Source organism: Gorilla gorilla, chromosome 6, assembly GCF_029281585.2.
Source record: "Gorilla gorilla gorilla isolate KB3781 chromosome 6, NHGRI_mGorGor1-v2.1_pri, whole genome shotgun sequence".
NCBI classification, from domain to species: domain Eukaryota; kingdom Metazoa; phylum Chordata; class Mammalia; order Primates; family Hominidae; genus Gorilla; species Gorilla gorilla.
The window spans coordinates 12,414,516-12,433,661 of record NC_073230.2 but is presented as its reverse complement, the minus strand read 5'-3'; the positions used below and the strand labels follow the sequence as shown (position 1 = coordinate 12,433,661).

Below are 19,146 nucleotides of genomic sequence, written 5' to 3'. Positions count from 1 at the left end.
GTCCATTTTTCAGATGAGAACAAACATACTCAGAGAGGTCAAGGCATTTGTCCAAACTCAAACAGCTGCAGAATGACTTTAGGTTTCAAGCCAGATCTGCCTGACTAAAGCGTGTTCTCCCATTTTCTAAGCAGCCTTTATAAAAGAATAAAAACAGTTCTGACATTTGAGAGAGACCCCCCAAGCCATGACAGGGGGACCAGCCACTGGCCTTCACTCACACTGGTAGTACTCAGCCCAGCCGCTCTGCAGCATGATGGCCAGCACCAGCGTGAGCTGTGGTGCCGTCTCCAAGGTCTCAAAGAGCCGCACCATGCTGATGTCCAGAGAGAGGAAGTCGGCGTAGGCCAAGTCAAACTCAGAGGGCTCCTCCTGCTGCCACACCAGCAGCCCCTGCCGCAGCTCCTGCATGCACCTAAGCAGCACACACAGATGTCCAGAGGGCCAGGTTGGCGTCCTGTGAATTCCTCAGCCTCCCACCCATCTAATGAATGCACACAGGCTCCAACCTGGCTCCTCACATCCATGCTATGGGGCCTTCGGCAATGTCCTAACCTCACTGAACTTGTTTGATCTGTAAAACGGGGATCGAGGCCAGGTGTGGTGGCTCACACCTGTAATCCCAGCACTTTGGGAGGCTGAGGCAGGTGGATCACGAGGTCAGGAGATCGAGACCATCCTGGCTAACACGGTGAAGCCCCGTCTCTACTAAAAATACAAAAAATTGGCTGGCTGTGGTGGTGCATGCCTGTAGTCCCAGCTACTCAGGAGGCTGAGTCAGGAGGATCTCTTGAACCTGTGAGGCGGAGGTTACAGTGAGCCGAGATCTTGCCACTGCACTCCAGCCTAGCGACAGAATGAGACTCCATCTCAAAAAAAAAAAAAGGGGGGGGGGATCGATACACCTTCTACTCCTGCTGGCTAAGCACTGTCCCAAGCTCATCACAAACCTTGTCCTGTTTACTTCTCACAAGAGCCCATTTTACAGATGGAGAAACAGGATCAAGAAGCTAATAAGGTCTGGGTGCAGTGGCTCGCACCTGTAATACCAACACTTTGACAGGCCAAGGCAAGAGGATCACTGGAGGCCAGGAGTTTAAGACCACCCTGGACAACACAGCAAGCCCCATCTCTACAAAGAATTTTTTAAAATTAGTTGGGCCTGGTGGTACGAGCTTGTAGTCCAAGCTACTCATGAGGCTGACGCAGGAGGACTGCCTGAGCCCAGTTCAAGGCCACTGTGAGCCATGATTGTGCCACTGCACTCTGGCCCAGGCAACAGAGACCCTGCCTTTTTTTTTTTTTTTTTCTCTGAGACAGAGTCTGCTTCTGTCACCTGTTGCCCAGGCTAGAGTGCAGTGGCACAAACTTGGCTCACTGCAACTTCCACCTCCCAGCTTCAAGCGATTCTCCTGCCTCAGCCTCCGGAGTACCTGGGATGCTGGGATCACAGACATGCACCACCACACCCGGCTAACTTTCGTATTTTTAGTAGAGATGAGCTTTTGCCATTTTCAGCAGGCTGGTCTCGAACTCCCGACCTCAAGTGATCCGCCCACCTCAGCCTCCCAGACTGCTAGGATTACAGGCATAAGCCACCAAGCCTGACCAGATCCTGCCTCTTTAAAACAAACAAACACAAAATTATAAGCAGCTAATAAGTACTGGAATGAGGATTTGGATCCAAACCTGAATTGGAAAGGCATGTTATAAAGTTGCCTGAGGCAGTAGTTCTCAAACTTTAGTGTGCCCATGATCTCCTGGGGTCCTGTGGGCAAGAGGACACTTGCCTCTTGGGCTCTTCTGGGCACAGGCCAGGCCAGATGGGATCAGACTCTGCCTTACCCCAGCCACACAGGGGAGGGGCTGGAGGAGGGTTAGATTGCAAGGAGGAATCCCATGTAAGAGGCTGGCCCTGAGTGGTTAAGGATGGAGACTGGGGCAGAGTTAAGAAAGTCCAGAGGTTGGACAGACAGGCCTGAGGTACCCATTGGCATGAAGAGTAAGTGGAGGATGCACCAAGGACCCTCCACCCAGAACTTTGCTCTCAGTGGCCTATTGGGAGGGAATCCCATTCACTCATCACAAGCTCATTCACCAGACATGTACTGTCACTTCCCTTGGAAGGACCCAATAACACACTGAAGAGCAGGCGGGCAGGGTGGGCTTGTCTGTTCTTGGTAATCTCTTGATCTTAACATTTACTATCTGGTTCCTAATACATTTTATTTTGATTCTCCTTTTCTCTTGCTCATTCTCACATATTTTTAAATTCAAACTTTTTCTTCAGAAAACAAGTTTTTGGGGCCAGGTGCAGTGTGGCTCATGCCTGTGATCCCAGCACTTTGGGAGGCCGAGGAGGGTGCATCATCTGAGGTCAGGAGTTTGAGACCAACCTGTTGAACATGGTGAAACCCCTAGGCGTGATGGCGCACACCTGTAATTAATCCCAGCTACTTGAGAGGCTGAGGCAGGAGAATTGCTTGAGCTTGGGAAGCGGACTCCCTCTCAAAATTAAAAAAAAAAATACAAAAAACAAAACCAGTTTTTGGTATTATGGGAACAGAAAAGCACATGGTTAGAGAGTAAGCTCTGAAGCCAGATTCCCAGCTCGGCTACTCGCTAGCTGTGTAACATCTGCCAAGTTACTTAACCTCTCTGTGCTTCAGTTTTTTCTATAAAATGATAACAATGGCACATACATCTCATAAGGCTATTTGAAACATAAATGAAATAATCCATTAAAGCACTTAGAAAAGTGGGTGGTACATATTAAGTGCTCAATAAATGTTAATTACTATAATTATCAATGCTACAAATTAAAAAAAATTTTCACTATTATTTCTTTCATCTTTACTCGGTTCTTTTTGTAGTTTATCACGTTAAAGTAGTAAGATTTATTTTCAGTCCTTTATTTTTATTTATTTACTTTTTTTGAGATGGAGTCTCACTCTGTCACCCAGACTGGAGTGCAGCTCACTGCAAGCACCGCCTCCCGGGTTCATGTCATTCTCCTGCCTCAGCCTCCCGAGTAGCTGGGACTACAGGCGCCCGCCACCATGCCCGGCTAATTTTTTGTATTTTTAGTAGAGACGGGGTTTCACAGTGTTAGCCAGGATGGTATCAATCTCCTGACCTCATGATCCGCCCACCTCGGCCTCCCAAAGTGCTGGGATTACAGGCATGAGCCACCGCGCCCGGCCTCAGTCCTTTATTTTTAAAAATAAATGCAATTAAGTCTATAAACTTCCCTCTAATGTATTTTCCTGCACTACCATAAAAAGGACAGAGGAGGGAGAACCCTGTCTCACTGTTTGAGTCAAGCAATTATAGCCCAAAGAGCAGTGCTTACATGGAAAACAAACTGAAAAGGAGAAAAATGGAATCCCTGGAACACATGAGGGATTCTTAGCCTGTGTCCTTATAAAAAGCTGTTAAAATAGGCTAAGTGTGAGTCATAAACATTAAACTACTAACGTAAATCAAGTGTATTTTCTATCTTATACTTCCAGGGTCCTTCCAGATTATCTGATAAGTAAAATTAAAGAATCAGCACCTAAATTAAAGTGCTATACCTAAAACAAGAGGCTGAATCAAATAAAATGAAGTTAACAGGGGAAAATGTGAGATGCAGCAAAACTGAGACAGGTTTATGACCTGACAGCAATGTGGGTGAAAAGAGCAAGGCTGAATGTGAGCAGACCTCATGTGGAGTATGACATGCAGTCTTCTATACCCCAACTTTCAAAGAGACCCTGACAAGCTAGAGAAGGGCACACAGGGAAGAGGAGAAGGGCAGTCAGGCTGACGAACGGGCAACAGCCAGAATCTCTCTCCACAGGCAAGAACTACAACCATGGCAGGACATTTCAGGAAGTACATGCTGACAAATATAAAGGAAGAACTGTCTAAAAGACAGAGCTGACCAACAAGGAAGTCAACTATCTTGCAAAGTAGCACTTTCTCCACCACTGAAGTCAGAAACAAACGCTGTATGGCTATGTACAAGGATGCCTGTTCTGAACTCTGGGTAAATCGGGCTGAATGAAAAACCACCTGCACACTATCCCTAGTTCTACATTCTGCCACAGGCCAGGGCGAATGTCATGTCAGCAGAGCACTGCTCCACAGACTGGCTTAGGAACCTCGGGAGTCATAGCCTAAGGGATTTTCTTTTAGAGCCTGAAAAGTTCATAGTAAATACAAATACTTTCCAGCTTTATAGTTACCTGAGTTTCCACTTAGTCATACCTGAAATCAAGTGTGGTAATTAAGTACACATGTAACAGAAAGGGATGATCTCTAGAAAAGTTGTAGTAAACTCCTTTACTGGGTGGAAGCAACTCAGATAAAATCTGAGTTGTTATAACACTCAAGTTTACATTTTTGGGGATCAGACCTGAAGTAACCTCTTCAAAAGGGTTTTCAGCAGTTATTTCATCAATAAGAATGACAGAATTTTGGAGAAACGTGGCTATTAGCCATTCTCTCAGTTGCGTAAGTGACCCTCTGCAGTAAGCCCTCATTCATAAGTCTGGGTAGTTTTTACCTAATAACAGCCAATTCGCATCAAACCTTCGAGACCAGTTTTTTCCCCCAAGCTTAACAGCACACTCAAATACCTTCTCACACATGAATTTTCTAACACCACACAAAATTTTCCTCTCACAGTTTATCTTAAGTAGGAAGAAGGAAGCCAACAAGGGCAGCCACTTTCTAAAAATTTTGACGTGCTGAGAAAATAGTTCCTGTCCAGATGCTCAGCAGACACCTGTAGCATGGCTTCCTTCACTGACTGTGAAGAAGAAAAGGTACAGTGTTGCAGCTACACACTGCCACCAACACAGTTTGCATTACCTTGTTCAAACTTGAAATCAATGTAAGAATACTGGTTCATTTCTTTTCTCTTTTTCCTTTTTCCACTGGTTTCTGGTGATAGCTCCTGCCATTTTTTAATGGCATCAGAAAAGGCCTAAAAATTGAGAAAGGGAAAGGTTCCTTCTGTAAATGGAAAATAAGAATACATGAGACAGGCAACCACCAAATGCCATTTTAACACAGTTTCAGCTTTCTTCCCAGCATGGCTGACAACTGGTAGTGGCGGCTGGGTGCGGTGGCTCAAGCCTGTAATCCCAACACTTTGGGAGGCCAAGGCGGACGGATCCTTTGAGATCAGGAGTTCGAGACCAGCTTGGTCAACATGGTGAAACCCCATCTATACTAAAAATACAAAAATTAGCCGGGCATGGTGGCACACGCCTGTAATCCCAGCTACTCAGGAGGCTGAGGCAGGAGAATGGCTTCAACCCGGGAGGCGGAGGTTGCAGTGAGCCGAGACTGCACCACTGCACTCCAGCCTGGGCAAGAGTGAGACTACGTCTCAAAAAAAAAAAAGGAATAGGCAGTGGTAAAATAAATAGGCAGCATTTCTTTATTTTCATTTTCTCTGACTTTCATAAACTGGTACAGCGGTGGAAGCAAAACACTTACTGACAGATTAAAGAGTAACTAGGGAAAAACTGTTGGCTGGGTGCAGTGGCTCACACCTGTAATCCCAGCACTGTGGGAGGATGACGGGGGTGGATCACTTGAGCTTAGGTGTTCAAGGCTTGCCTGGGCAACATGGGGACACCCTGTCTCTACTAAAAATACAAAAAAATAGCTGGGCATGGTGGTCCACAGCTGTGGTCCCAGGTACTCGGAGGCTAAGATAGGACAATCACTTGAGCCTGAGGCAGGGTTGCAGTGAGCCATGATTGCGCCACTGCACTCCATCCTGGGTAACACAGGAGACCCTGTCTCAAACAAAACTGTCCAAGCTGTCCTTGAATAAGTACAGGTAAAATCACATGACAATGGGCTGGTGAGTCCCATTCTGTAGGCAAATCTTCCATGTTGTTTCTCTGGTCAATGCTCCTCTTTACTCTCCCCTAACCTGCTTCCCCCACGCTCTTCTCTGCGTGCACCTATATCCACCCCACCCTTCAACAGGATGCTGGAGTTCAAAATCCTTCCACTGGTGAGGATCCCTTTTCTTTCCTACCTTCAGCTTCTCTCTGTTAGACTTTCCTTATCAGGATTTAAATGTGCTCAAGTCAGGGTGGGCGCGGTGGCTCACGCCTGTAATCCCAACACTTTGGGAGGCCGAGGCAGGTGGACTACCTGAGGTCAGGAGTTCGAGACCAGCCTGGACAACATGGCAAAACCCCGTCTCTACTAAAAATACAAAAAATTAGCTGGACGTGGTGGCATGCACCTGTAATCCCAGTTACTTGGGAGGCTGAGGCAGGAGAATCGGTGAACCTGGAAAGCGGAGGTCGCAGTGAGCTGAGATCATGCAATTGCACTCCAGCCTAGGTGACAGAGCGTGACTCTGTCTAAAAAAAAAAAAAAGTGCTCAAGTCTTTGCCATCCTAAAAACAGGAGGGAGAAGGGGTACCTGATTTGAAACGGAAGCAAGGGTGTGTGAGCTAAGGCCATTCTGCCTGGAAGAGGAGGAAGAGTGGGAGCCTTTCAGGAAGACTGGGTGGGACTCCTGACTGTGGCAGGGGATAGGAGGCCTTGGGGCTCATGTCCTGTGGCTATGCTGTTAGGGTGCAGGGCAGGCTGGGGTCCCAGTCTGGGTGGCAATGAGAAGGTGGGTGGCTATGATGCAGTGTTTGTCTGAAACTCCTGCTGACTTAATCCCCAGTGTGGCAGTGTTGAGAAGGTGATCTCATCTCTCTTTCAATACCAGCCCCTCTTTCTTCTTCCCCTCTTTGTAGAGAAACTTATCAAAGGAGCTGTTTATCTGCTGTTTCACCACCTCACCCTTATGACCACAAGCTTTCCAGCTGTCTCTAATTTGACATCTACCCTGCCTTTGCACTTACTAATCTATGCTTATTATTGAGTGGCCAAGTCTACAAGTCTACCATCTACATTTTAGTCCTCATCTTGCACAAACTCTTAGCAGCATTTAATAACATAGGCTGGGCATGGCGGCAACCCAGTGCTTTAGGAGGTTGAGGTGGGAGGATAGCCTGACGACAGGAGTTCAAGACCAGCCTGCACTATCTAGCAAGACCCCATTTCTACAAAAAATAAAATAAAAAGATCGTCCAGGTGTGGTGGGGCGCACCTGCAGTCCTAGCTACATGGGAAGCTGAGGCAGGAGGATGGCTTGAGCCCAGAAGGTCAAGGTTGCAATAAGCCACGATTGGACCACTGTACTCCAGCCTGGGTGACAGAGAGAGACCCTGTTTCTAAACAAGAATAACCATGGTGATGATGATAATAATACAGACTGCTCCAGTCTCTCAACTTCCTCCTTCCTGTCTGCCTGCCTCCTCCGCTTGGTCTTTGCATGTCAGGAGTCCTCTCTTCTCACCTGGTATCTCTGGGTACCTCATCCTGGCTGGTGAGATTTTCCATATGCTGATGACTCTCAAAGTCCTATCACCATAAAACCCAAGGAGATTAAAAAAAAAATCCTATCTACAGTCTGTATTTTCCAAACTTTCTAGTCCATTCAACCTCCCAGTGAATTATTTTTACTCAGATGTCTCACAGGCCCTTCTCAGCACATTGGCAACCAACGTTTCCCAGACTGAATTCGTGATTATTTCTCTCCAAAGCAGATGTTTATACTAGTTCTCACCCCAATAAATGATACTAACATCTTCCACGACCCCTTTCACCAAACTCCTATGTGGGTCTGTGATGAAATGTCCCTTGCTCAGGGAGGCCCTTGGTCTACCTTAGGTTGCCTCCTGTTTTACCCTTTCAAAGCCTATTTTTCTTTCAGTCTTTTTTTGGCCGGGCGCAGTGGCTCACGAGGTTATCCCAGCACTTTGGGAGGCTGAGGCAGGCAGATCATCTGAGGTCAGGAGTTGCTGACCAGCCTGGCCAACATGGTGAAACCCCATCTTTACTAAAAATACAAAAATCAGCCAGGCGTGGTGGTGAGCATCTACAGTCCCAGCTACTCAGGAGGCTGAGGCAGGAGAATCGCTTGAACTGGGGAGGCAGAGGCTGCAGTGAGCTGAGATCACGCCATTGCACTCCAGCCTGGGCAACAGAGCGAGACTCCATTTCAAAAAAAAAAAAAAAAAGAAGAAAAAGAAAAGGTGGAAGGGGCTTGGCCTAGACCTTAGCATGAGCCACAGTCCTTGGCTTGGTTCTTCCCTTCCTACAGGTAAGACCCAATGAGTATTTTAACCACTATGATAACTCCACGTTTGTCCTTTGGACAAAAGAAACATCACTGTGTTTGCTGAGAATCACAAGAATTTCAGTAGAATAGAATTTAATGGCAGTAAGAGCGACCAAGAGGAGTAAGCCAAGGTCTCTGCTGGTGCGTGCGCTCCTGTTCTGGCCACAGCTACAAAGCAGGCACCGTGTGCTGTCCTTCATGGAAGACGCCTGTGTTACCCACCACAAACCAGCACCCTCCTCACCCTCAACCAAGGCCTTTAAGTGCCATCTATTTTAGGATCCTGGGGGGAGAACGCTGGGAGCTGTCAGTAGCTGCCCATTCTCTTCTGAGGGGGCACTGCTGTGTTCCTGGACTCTCTACAGACCTTACTTACGTCCTATCACTGATAACTGAGCCACCTGGGGGATGGATGGTCGTGTGACCTGTCCCAAGTCGGAAAGCAAATCAGGAAGGAGCAGGATTAGAACGCATCTCTCATACTCCTGCATTCCACAGTAGAATGTATTACCCTCCATGTTTTTACGGTCAAAGCAGAACTTCTCTACTTCTCATCTGTCTATTATTTCTTTTCATTTAGCCCTTCATGATCAGCAAATACCCATCGATTTATCTTCACCCTCATAAATTCCTTAGCAATCATAAACCATCCCAATTTCCACAATCTGTTCATTCTGTTACCGTGGGAAGATGTAGTCAAGAGGTGTGACCCCAACAGGAAGACCAAGTAGAGTACCTTTCGGGTGATTGCATAGTGTCCTTTGAGCTCGTGCAGGGCCCACATGATGTCCTGACTACTGAGCACTTTGAAGTCGGCCATGAGGAGGTCAGCAGCTTGGATGAAGCAGTGCTGGTCAAGAGGAGTCAATTTAGATAGTCAAAAAAGTCTTATTTTAGGCAACTGAAACGAGACAGAAGCATAAAATCAAAGGCCAGGCAGTACATTTCCCATGTAGGGGAAATGATTTTAAGAATTACATGTGTAGAAAAGAATAACATTTGTTCTAATTACTCTATAAGGAAGTTACCAGCCCTGTAAGAGAGATGAGAAAATGGTGGCTCAGAGAGGTTAAACAAACCTGTCTGGAGCCGACAGACTAGTTTTACTAGTTATAACTAGTAAAGAAGTATAGTTGGGGATTTAAACCAATCTTACAGCCATCTTCTTTCCATACCATATTTACAAACAACTATTTTTTTTCTATTATAGAATACGTAAGAGAGATAGTCAAAGAATCTACGGGGAGTTGGAAGATCAAGCAACAGATCTTAATAAAGTTAGTTCTCAACCATACTTTACCATATAACAAACTAAATGCCAGTTTAGATCACAAATAATGACAATGATTAAAGTTTTTAAAAACCAAACTGTTTACATCTTGATATGAGATCTGGCTAAACAGACGTATAGGATACACTGTATACAAATCTCACATCAAAAGAAAAAAGATATTCCACTCTGGGTAATGATCTGCATGCTGAAGTACTTACAGGGAAGTGTACTGATGTTTTTGCAATTTACTTTGAAATGCATTATCATGAAATGAAACATAACAAAGATGTGCTGATGGACAGAGGACATATGTATGATGAAGAGGATACAGTAAACTGTTAACTTTTTAGTAGTACCAGTGGTAGGTATATAGGTGATCAACATAAAATATTTCAATTTTTCTGTAGGTTTGAAAATTTTCACAATAAAATGTTAAGAGTTTTGGCCAATTCTTGTTTTGCTTTAGGAATTTGCTTTGTAGGATTAAAGATATGGAGGATTCGTTCAATTCTTTGTGGGAAAAGGAAGATAAGAATTACAAGGAAAGATAGAAGTTAAAGACAGAATTCAAAGTGGCTCAGACTGGGAGATCGCACTGAAGTATAGATACATTCTGAAATCCTATGTCCCTCGGCTAGTCTTTAAAAACTTGTCCCAACAAAGCACTTTCTTCCCACAGAGATAACACCACCACCACCACCACCAAAGCAGAGCATTTCCAGGCAGTGACTGCAAAACACGAACATGACACTTGCCTTTGTCTCATCTTGGCTGGCCAGCAGACTGCTACTGGGATTTATAATGATTCTGTCTTCTCTCTTTGGATAATCTGGGTTTTCCAGAAGAAAATTACAAAGTCTGCAAAAACAAATGATGCTACTTTCATACTGCTTCCAAATCCCACACCTGCCCATTGCTTCAAATGCAATGTTTGAAGAATATAGTCCTTAGTCACACATTACAACTGGCCTATCAAGAAATTAAGATGTTTGTAGCCCAGAAAAACTAAACCAATAAACAACTGCACTGAATTCCCATCTTTGTGAAAGATAAAAAATTTAAAAAGCAACGAACATACTGATTAAGGCAAACTCCTCTGAAGTTTATGTATCAATTGGGTGTTAATGTAATGAAGTCACTGAAACTATTATTGGTTAAACTACAAAATTAGAAAATTTGAAAGAAAAGTAGCTACTCTTTGTCAAGAAAACTATGAACAAGTAAGAAGTGGAAAACTGTGTGTTCACATTTACAGTAAAAAACAGTCTGCGAAGAGATGTAATAAATGAAATATAAAAGACCTTCCGTTAATTCATTAATACTTTTTATACCCCTGTGGTAACATAAATCTCTATGGTAATATTAAACTCTATGAGCCATTGAGTTACACTTGGTTTATTTAGCCAGCTGCTAAGCTAGACTGATGAACAGATCATGTTTTCCTATGAACAGACTCTCTTCACACCAAACCCATTAGCTTTGTCTATTACCAGCACGAAATACTTCCAAAGTAAGGCTATATAGAGTGAGATAACACACATTGATGTATCACCACCCAGACCCAACAGATGTTAACTATCCAGGCTCTTCACAGTCAAATCAGACAACCACCTTGGAATGACTGCACAGTAGTGAAGACAGAGTGGGTGGGGTACAGCTCTAGCCACATTCAGTAGCAAGGAAGCTTCTTCGCTCGAAGGGTAATGGGGACTTCCCCTTTTCTCTGTTCTTTCTCTTGCTCCAGTAGATTTCTAAGATGACCTCCTAGGTGCTATACCTGCAATTCTCAAATGCTTCCCTTTCTACTGGTTCTCTTTTGCCAGATGTCAATAGTAAGGCCTGTAATAGTAGAACAGGAGGTCTGGCAGAAAGAGGGCAGAGAAAAAGTGCTCAGCTCTGCTCCTTTTCTCACCCAGGTGCCAGTGTTTGGGGACTGGTTTGGAGAGGTTCGTTGATTCTGCAGCCCCCGCCGGGGACCCATGTCAAAGCCTTCTCCCTCATCCTGACATCTCAATGCACTTCCCTTTGCCGTTACTTCAGGAGTCCCATATACTCTTCATCTCTAAGCTCCCCCCTTCCCTACCACCACAGCCTGCCCAGTCCACAGAAGACAACGCCAGAGGCCCAAAGAGAGGAAAAAAAGCAGCAAACTCCTCCTATTACAGAGGGCGACAAGAATTCAGAGTACACTTTCCTTTAAAACCATTGTCATCAGTGGTAATTCTCCGTCCTAGAATTCACTGGTATGCACTGAGGTTACGTAAACCTTTGAAGGCTGACCTGAGAATTAGCCACCAGCAAAAATCCCTTCTGTAGGGAAAGGCCTGAGTTCCAGGCAACTCATTACATGTGCATATTTGATGTGGCGACAAACCAGACACGGACTAGCTTTAAAATGGTCTGTTTTTACGTGTTTTCTCAAGTAAATGATACATAAGTATGCCTCTACATGAAATACAGATGGACCAGTAGATATGATTTCTTGAAAAAACAAAACATGTTTGAGAGGTTCATCTCTCCCCAATTCATTTTATATTTGCAACAATATTAAGAACTTCAAATACTGAAATGCTACAGACACGAAGTTCCACATGACAGAAATCAGAAGCTCTCACTATAAACTGTCAAAATTCATTTCTAGTTTAATCCCTTCATTATGCTTACCAACACAACTCTTCTGGAGGTTAAGTGACATTTGGAGGCACAGGAAATGAAGGACAAAGTTTTTCTTCTACAGAAACAAGTGGTAGCCTCTGTTCTAATATCTGCACCCTGGGGCAAAAGCAGTGGGGAAGCCTGTCGGACTTCAATCTGCCCACCTATTCGTATGACCTCATGCTTGAGCTGATCTGACATGCTAGCAGTTCTAGAGAAGGCACTCCTGCAAAGTAAGGAGTGCCTTACTTTTTTGAGACTGAGTCTCGCTCTGTTGCCCAGGCTGGAGTGCAGTGGTGCAAGCTCCACCTCCTGCAAGCTACAAGCTCCACTTCCTGGGTTCATGCCATTCTCCCGCCTCAGCCTCCCGAGTGGGTGGCACTACAGGCACCCACCACCACGCCCGGCTAATTTTGTTCTATTTTTAGTAGAGACGGGGTTTCACCGTGTCAACCAGGATGGTCTTGATCTCCCGACCTTGTGATCCGCCCGTCTCGGCCTCCCAAAGTGCAGGAATTACAGGCGTGAGCCACCGCGCCCAGCCGTACTCCAATCTTTCAACCCTTAGATAGTTGTTGCTGCCTTCATCCAACTGAAGTTGACAACGTGTGAGTGAAAGATCTAAGTTAACCAGCCAGAGTAGATTACCTGCCATGTGGTTCTCTAATTAATAGGCCCTTCCTGCTTAAAATGGCCAGATGGTTCCATCCGAAGGCCATTTAAAGACGCACATAAAGCAACTGAGACTGAGCTACAACAAAATCCCAGCCTGCTCAACTCAGCTTTGGGCCTTACTTCCAGTTTCCATTAACATTTTAGTTTAGTTGTGGAGTTAACACTGTCCTAGGAGTCCAGAGAATAATGGAAAGGAAAGCAGTGTCAGGAAAACAAGATTGGCTTGAAAAGATGCAACACAATGACTGTACATTCCCTTGCTTTTTAGATTTCACAAGAATTTTTATGTGTTTAAAGATCAATGTTTCTGAGTGACACAAAAAGCACAGAGGGACAGCAAGTCCCTAAAAATAAGTACACGTGTGAGACTTAGGAAGTAGGAGAACAGAACTGTAAGAGAAGGTGTCAATTTGATTACGTTTTAGTGATTTTTCTAGACAATCTTGAAGATATATTTAAACATGACGTTCGTTTGCAGAAGGAGACAAAAACATTGAATATACTCAATTTCTATGAGGTTAAATTGTTAAAAAATACTAAAACATGGTATCTGGTATTCAAATCATTGTTCTATAAATGAGCTAAGTTTATACTTTTCTCTATCATTTACATTTTCTGTAATGAACAAACCTGTATTACATTTCATAACCAGGAAACATTAACCAAAAAAAAGAAAAAAAAAGGAATTCAAAGAGAAGAGAGAAGTAAACAATTCACACGCAAGGGAAATACAATTAGTAAACAAATATTTGAAAAACACAGCCAATTAGCAAAGAAATGTCACTTATGCTACTTCATGCCTACCCTAGTTAACTACAAAAAATAACATCATAACTCAGTACTGTCGAAGAGTTGTTAAAGCAATTCACACATATAAGTTGCTTTTTAGATGAGTAGAAGCCTACAAGAAAGTTTTCATTGTAAAAAATGTAGTCATTGCTGCTCAATTTTCCTGTAAACCTACAACTGCTCTAAAAAATAAAGCTTAGTAACTTAAAAAAATGTAGTTATTATCACACCACTTGGAAACCCAAAAAGAAAGTATTTTAAAAGCTTAGGAGGGCAAAAAAATCTCCAACGAACAATTCTGCTGGAAGACACAAACATAGCCAATAGGAAGGTGGATGCCAGGGTGTGGGGCAAGTAGAGTTCAGGAGACAAGCAGGAGAATGTTCACAGCTACATTATTTGTGACAGTCAGAACTCAAATGCCTATCAAAAGTAGATGAAAAATTTCATTGCTAAGTGGTATAAATGGAATACCACTTAGCAATGGAAAATACATAAACTGTGGCTCTACCCAACGTGAATAAACCTCACAAACATAATGCTGAGTGAAAAGAAGTCAGATGCAAAAGAAGACTATACAAAATCTTTATGTAGTGTTTAAAGAGGATAGCAACATTCTATTTCTTGAAGATTTCTGGGTTGTGGTTCCATAAATGTTTGGTTTGTGATAAATTATTGAGCTGTGCATCTTTATTCTGTTCATTTTTCTTTATGTATATTATATACGCATTGGTATACAATAACCAAGTTTAAAAACTATACACAATAAAGAATATGTGGAAAGGCTTTAGAAGAGTGAGTAACTGGCATGTAAATAACAAAATGGCTTTCTTTCCTCACTGTATGGAAGGTTAAATACCCAGGTAGAGTCTCTTGTTGAAAAATAAAAAATGCTTTAAGAGTTTGGGTAATCCAAGCTGGGTGAGGTAACACATGCCTGTAATCCCAGCTATTCAGGAGGCTGAGGCAGGACAAATCACCTGAACCTGGGAGGCGAAGGTTGCAGTGAGCTGAGATCATGCCACTGCACTCCAGCTTGGGCGACAAGGGCAAAACTCTCTCTGAAAATAAATAAATAAATAAATAAATAAATAAATAAATAAATAAATAAAAGGTTTGCAGGGCACGGTGGCTCACGTCTCCCAGCACTTTGGGAGGCTGAGGCAGGGGGATAACTTGAGGTCAGGAGTTCGAGACCAGCCTGGCAAACATGGTGAAATCCCATCTCTACTACAAATACAAAAATTAGCTGGGCATGTTGGTGCACACCTGTAATCCAAGCTACTCAGGAAGCTGAGGCAGAAGAATCACTTGAACCCTGGAGACGGAGGCTGCAGTGAGCCAGGATCGTGCCACTGCACTCCAGCCTGGGCAAGAGAGTGAGACTTCGTCTTAAAAAAAAAAAAAAAAAAGAGTTTATGTAATCCAAAAACTTCAAGACAGGAATCTAAAGTCATTTCAAACTGACACTGCCCTCGGGGACTTGAAAGAAGCAAAAGCAATTCTCTCTAAAGAAACCAACTCTATCAAGAACTCTAGGCATGAGCTTAGAGTCAAACTTAGAAAATACACAAGAAAACGAGGCACCATGGGAGCCAGCAGGAAGAACAGAATATGATCCCCAAGAACTTAACACATCACAGCAATCAAACTCACAGAGAAGCTATGTTTATTGGTTAAAGAAATTAAAAAAAGACTAAAAATATAGGCAAAGAGCAAAACTCTAGGAAAATAACCAAGAGAATTAAAAGCTAAAATACCATAACCGAAAAACAGTGGATGAGTTAAAAGAAGATTACATTCTACTGAAGAGAAATTTGTGGGCTAGAAGACACGTCTGAAGAAATCATCCAGAATGCATCTCAGAGACAAAGAGGTGGACTTAGAGACATGGAGATTGTGGGAGAAGAGTTACAGAAGACAGGAAACAGCTACAAAACTTCCAGAACTGACCAACATCACCAATCTATGGCCAGGTAGTGTATATTCTTAATGGTTTTGCCTTACTGAGAAGCATGTTAAGTAAAATTGATAAAGATTAAGGGAAGGCCAGGTGCAGTGGCTCACACCTGTAATCCCAGCACTTTGGGAGGCCGAGGTAGGTGGATCACTTGAGGTCAGGAGTTCAAGACCAGCCTGGCCAACATGGGAAACTCCGTCTCTACCAAAAATACAAAAATTAGCCAGACATGATGGCGCATGCCTGTAATCCCAGCTACTTGGGAGACTGAGGCAGGAGAATCACTTGAACCTGGGAGGTGGAGACTGCAGTGAGCTGAGATCGCACCACTGCACTCTAGCCTAGCTGACAGAGTGACACTCTGTCTCAAAAATAAATAAATAAATAAATATAAATAAATCTGATGACAGTGGTTGCCTCTGTACAGAGGTGGGATCAGACAAGGCCACTACTGGCTCCAACAGTGTCACTGTACAAATTAGAAAAAAGTACCTACATTGGGCTAAGTACCTGGAAAGGGGACCTTCCTTCTCAGCCTTGGCAGGGAAGAAACTCACCTGCACCCCAGACTGAGAACTACAGTATAAGATACGAACTTTGAGGACAGGTGTTCAGTGAACTGTCTATTTTGTTTAAATTTACCACCAGGCTGGGCACGGTGGCTCATGGCTGTAATCCCAGCACTTTGGGAGGCCAAAGCGAGCAGATCACGAGGTCAGGGGTTCAAGACCAGCCTGACCAACATGGTGAAACCCTGTCTCTACTAAAAATAGAAAAATTAGCCAGGCGTGGTGGAGTATGCCTGTAATGTCAGCTACGCAGGAGACTGAGGCAGGAGAACTGCTTGAACCTGGAAGGTGGAGACTGCTGTGAGCCAAGATCACACCACTGCACTCCAGCCTGGGCAACAAAACGAGACTCCGTCTCCAAAAAAAAAAAAAAAATTTACAACTATTTCACCTCTGCAGATCAGAAGGAGGGGAAAGAGTATATTTTTCATTTTATATTCTTCAGGAGAACTTATTTTTTAAAACAGCATATTTATCACCTATAACAAATTTTTTTTAAATAGAGACAAGGTCTCAATCTGTCTCCCAGGCTTGAGTGCAGTAGCCTAACATAGCTCACTGCAGCCTTGAATTCCTGGATTCAGGCAATCCTCTTGCCTCAGCCTCCCAAAGTGCCAGGATTAAAGGTGTGAGCCATCTGTCTGGCCCATATTTATCCCTTTTGTAATGAAAATTAAGAAATGTGGCCAGGCGGGTGGCTCATGCCAGCACTTTGGGAGGCCGAGTCAGGCGGATCACCTGAGGTCGGGAGATCAAGACCAGCCTGACCAACATGGAGAAAACCCATCTCTACTAAAAATACAAAATTAGCAGGGCATAGTGGCACATGCCTATAATCCCAGCTGCTCGGGAGGCTGAGGCAGGAGAATTGCTTGAACCCGGGACGTGGAGGGTGCAGTGAGCCGAGATTACGCCATTGCACTCCAGCCTGGGCAATGAGCGAAATTCTGTCTCTAAAAAAGAATGAAAAAAAACGAAAACTGCAGAACAAAAAAAATACATGTTCCAAAATTCCCCTCAAGGCTAAGCCAGAATCTTCTGGCAAAAAAGAAATTAGGCATCACGGGAGGACAAGACTGGTTCAGCATCACCTGTAGTATTTCAGATCATAAAGGCCTAGTGGAGCACTCCTTTATAATCACCACGCCTTCAAAAACTGATGCTGACACTGTCTCTTAAGACTCAATGACTGCATATTAACAGCGTCTTGCCAGCAAATTAATAGCTTATTAATCCATTTGTAATGAATGAGTCTTACACTTCATTTATGCCAGCAATATCATTATCTGATATAATTCTAGTCTAACTAGTCTTTTTATGTCAAAAATGAAATGTCCCTGGATTCTAAACGGTACAAAATAGGTTCATTTCAAAAGATACAGCTGTGATACTAAAAGAAAAAGCCACAGGGAAAGGGATGAAGTGAGAACAAACAACCTACCTTGTCCCCGATGGCAGTGAAAGTTGTTCAAGTGAATTACCTCTTCATTGTTGTTTCCCTCTTCCATCTTCAAATGCAGACATGCACATACGGGACTGCTAATATCTAAACATGGTGACCATCTGTTTCAAAAGGGCTGAAAAGGAAGCAAAGAGGAACAGTAAGAATGAGGGAGTATCAAAACTCTTGCCATGTATCTGGTCAGGGGAACATCTGAAGCTTATGCTGAAAACATTCCTTAAGAAAACATATCCAAGGAGGTGGGTCAAAAAAAAAACCACACAAACTCAAAACGTATGACATTAAAACATATTTTTAAAATACACGCATTAAAGAGACAAAGTACTGACAGAGAATTCACATCTTGATACAAATATGCTAACAAAGAAATGGGCTAAGTTTATTAATAGGCAATTCACAAAAAAGAAAACACAGAAGATGCTCAACCTCACTAATAATCAGGGAAAGGCAAATCAGAAAATGAATTATGTTTCAGCCAGACGCAGTTGCTCACGCCTGTAATCCCAGCACTTTGGGAGGCCGAGGCGGGCAGGTCACAAGGTCAGGAGTTGGACACCAGCCTGACCAACACGGTGAAACCCCAGCTCTACTAAAAAATACAAAAATTAGCCAGGCATGGTGGCACGCGCCTGTAATCCCAGCCACTCCGGACACTGCCGCAGGAGAATCGCTTGAACCTGGGAGGCTGAAGTTGCAGTGAGCCAAGATCGCGGCACTGCACTCCAGCCTGGGCAACAGAGAGAGACTCCGTCTCCAAAAAAAAAAAAAAAAAAAAAAGAATTCTGTTTCAAACCACTGGGGTGGCAAAAAAGGCAAGTATGTAAGAAATGGGAAATCTTATACGTTGCTGGTTTGGATAGTAACTTGGAAAAGATACTCTGAATAGCAATCAGCAATACGCCCTAAATTACAAATGTACATTCCCTGTGGCTTAGCAATTCCACTTCCAGGTATATTAGCTAAAGAAACCTCTGTGCGTTCTCCAAGAAATACGCATAATAGAATATACGGACAGGGATGGTGGTCATTACAGCAAATATGTAATAAAAGTAATTGGAAATGGCCTTATTGGACTTCAATAAAGGAATAAAATTCATATGATACAACACAGTTAAATTAACGTTAAATGAAAGTGTGATACTATTTATGTAAATTCATACACAAATTTTAAATACACATTTAAATATTAAATTAAAAAATACAGCCAGGCGCGGTGGCTCACACCTGTAATCCCAGCTCTTAGGGAGGCCGAGGCGGATGGATCATGAGGTCAGGAGATCGAGACCAGCCTGGCCAACACGGTGAAACCCCACCTCTATCAAAAACACACAGGCCAGGCGCGGTGGCTCAGGCCTGTAATCCCGGCACTTTGGGAGGCCGAGGTGGGCGGATCACGAGGTCAGGAGATCGAGACCATCCTAGTTAACACGGTGAAACCCCGTCTCTACTAAAAAATACAAAAAATTAGCCGGGCGTGGTGGCGGGCGCCTGTAGTCCCACCAACTCGGGAGGCTGAGGCAGGAGAAGGGCGTGAACCCGGGAGGCAGAGCTTGCAGTGAGCCGGGATCG

At 43.8% G+C, this 19,146-nt stretch overlaps 1 pseudogene; it reads right to left on the bottom strand.

Annotated features, from left to right (window-relative positions):
• LOC101125339 (XK-related protein 8-like) overlaps nucleotides 1-11,448 on the bottom strand; it is a 30,950-nt pseudogene extending 19,502 nt beyond the window's left edge.
• Nucleotides 11,449-19,146: the final 7,698 nt, after the last annotated feature.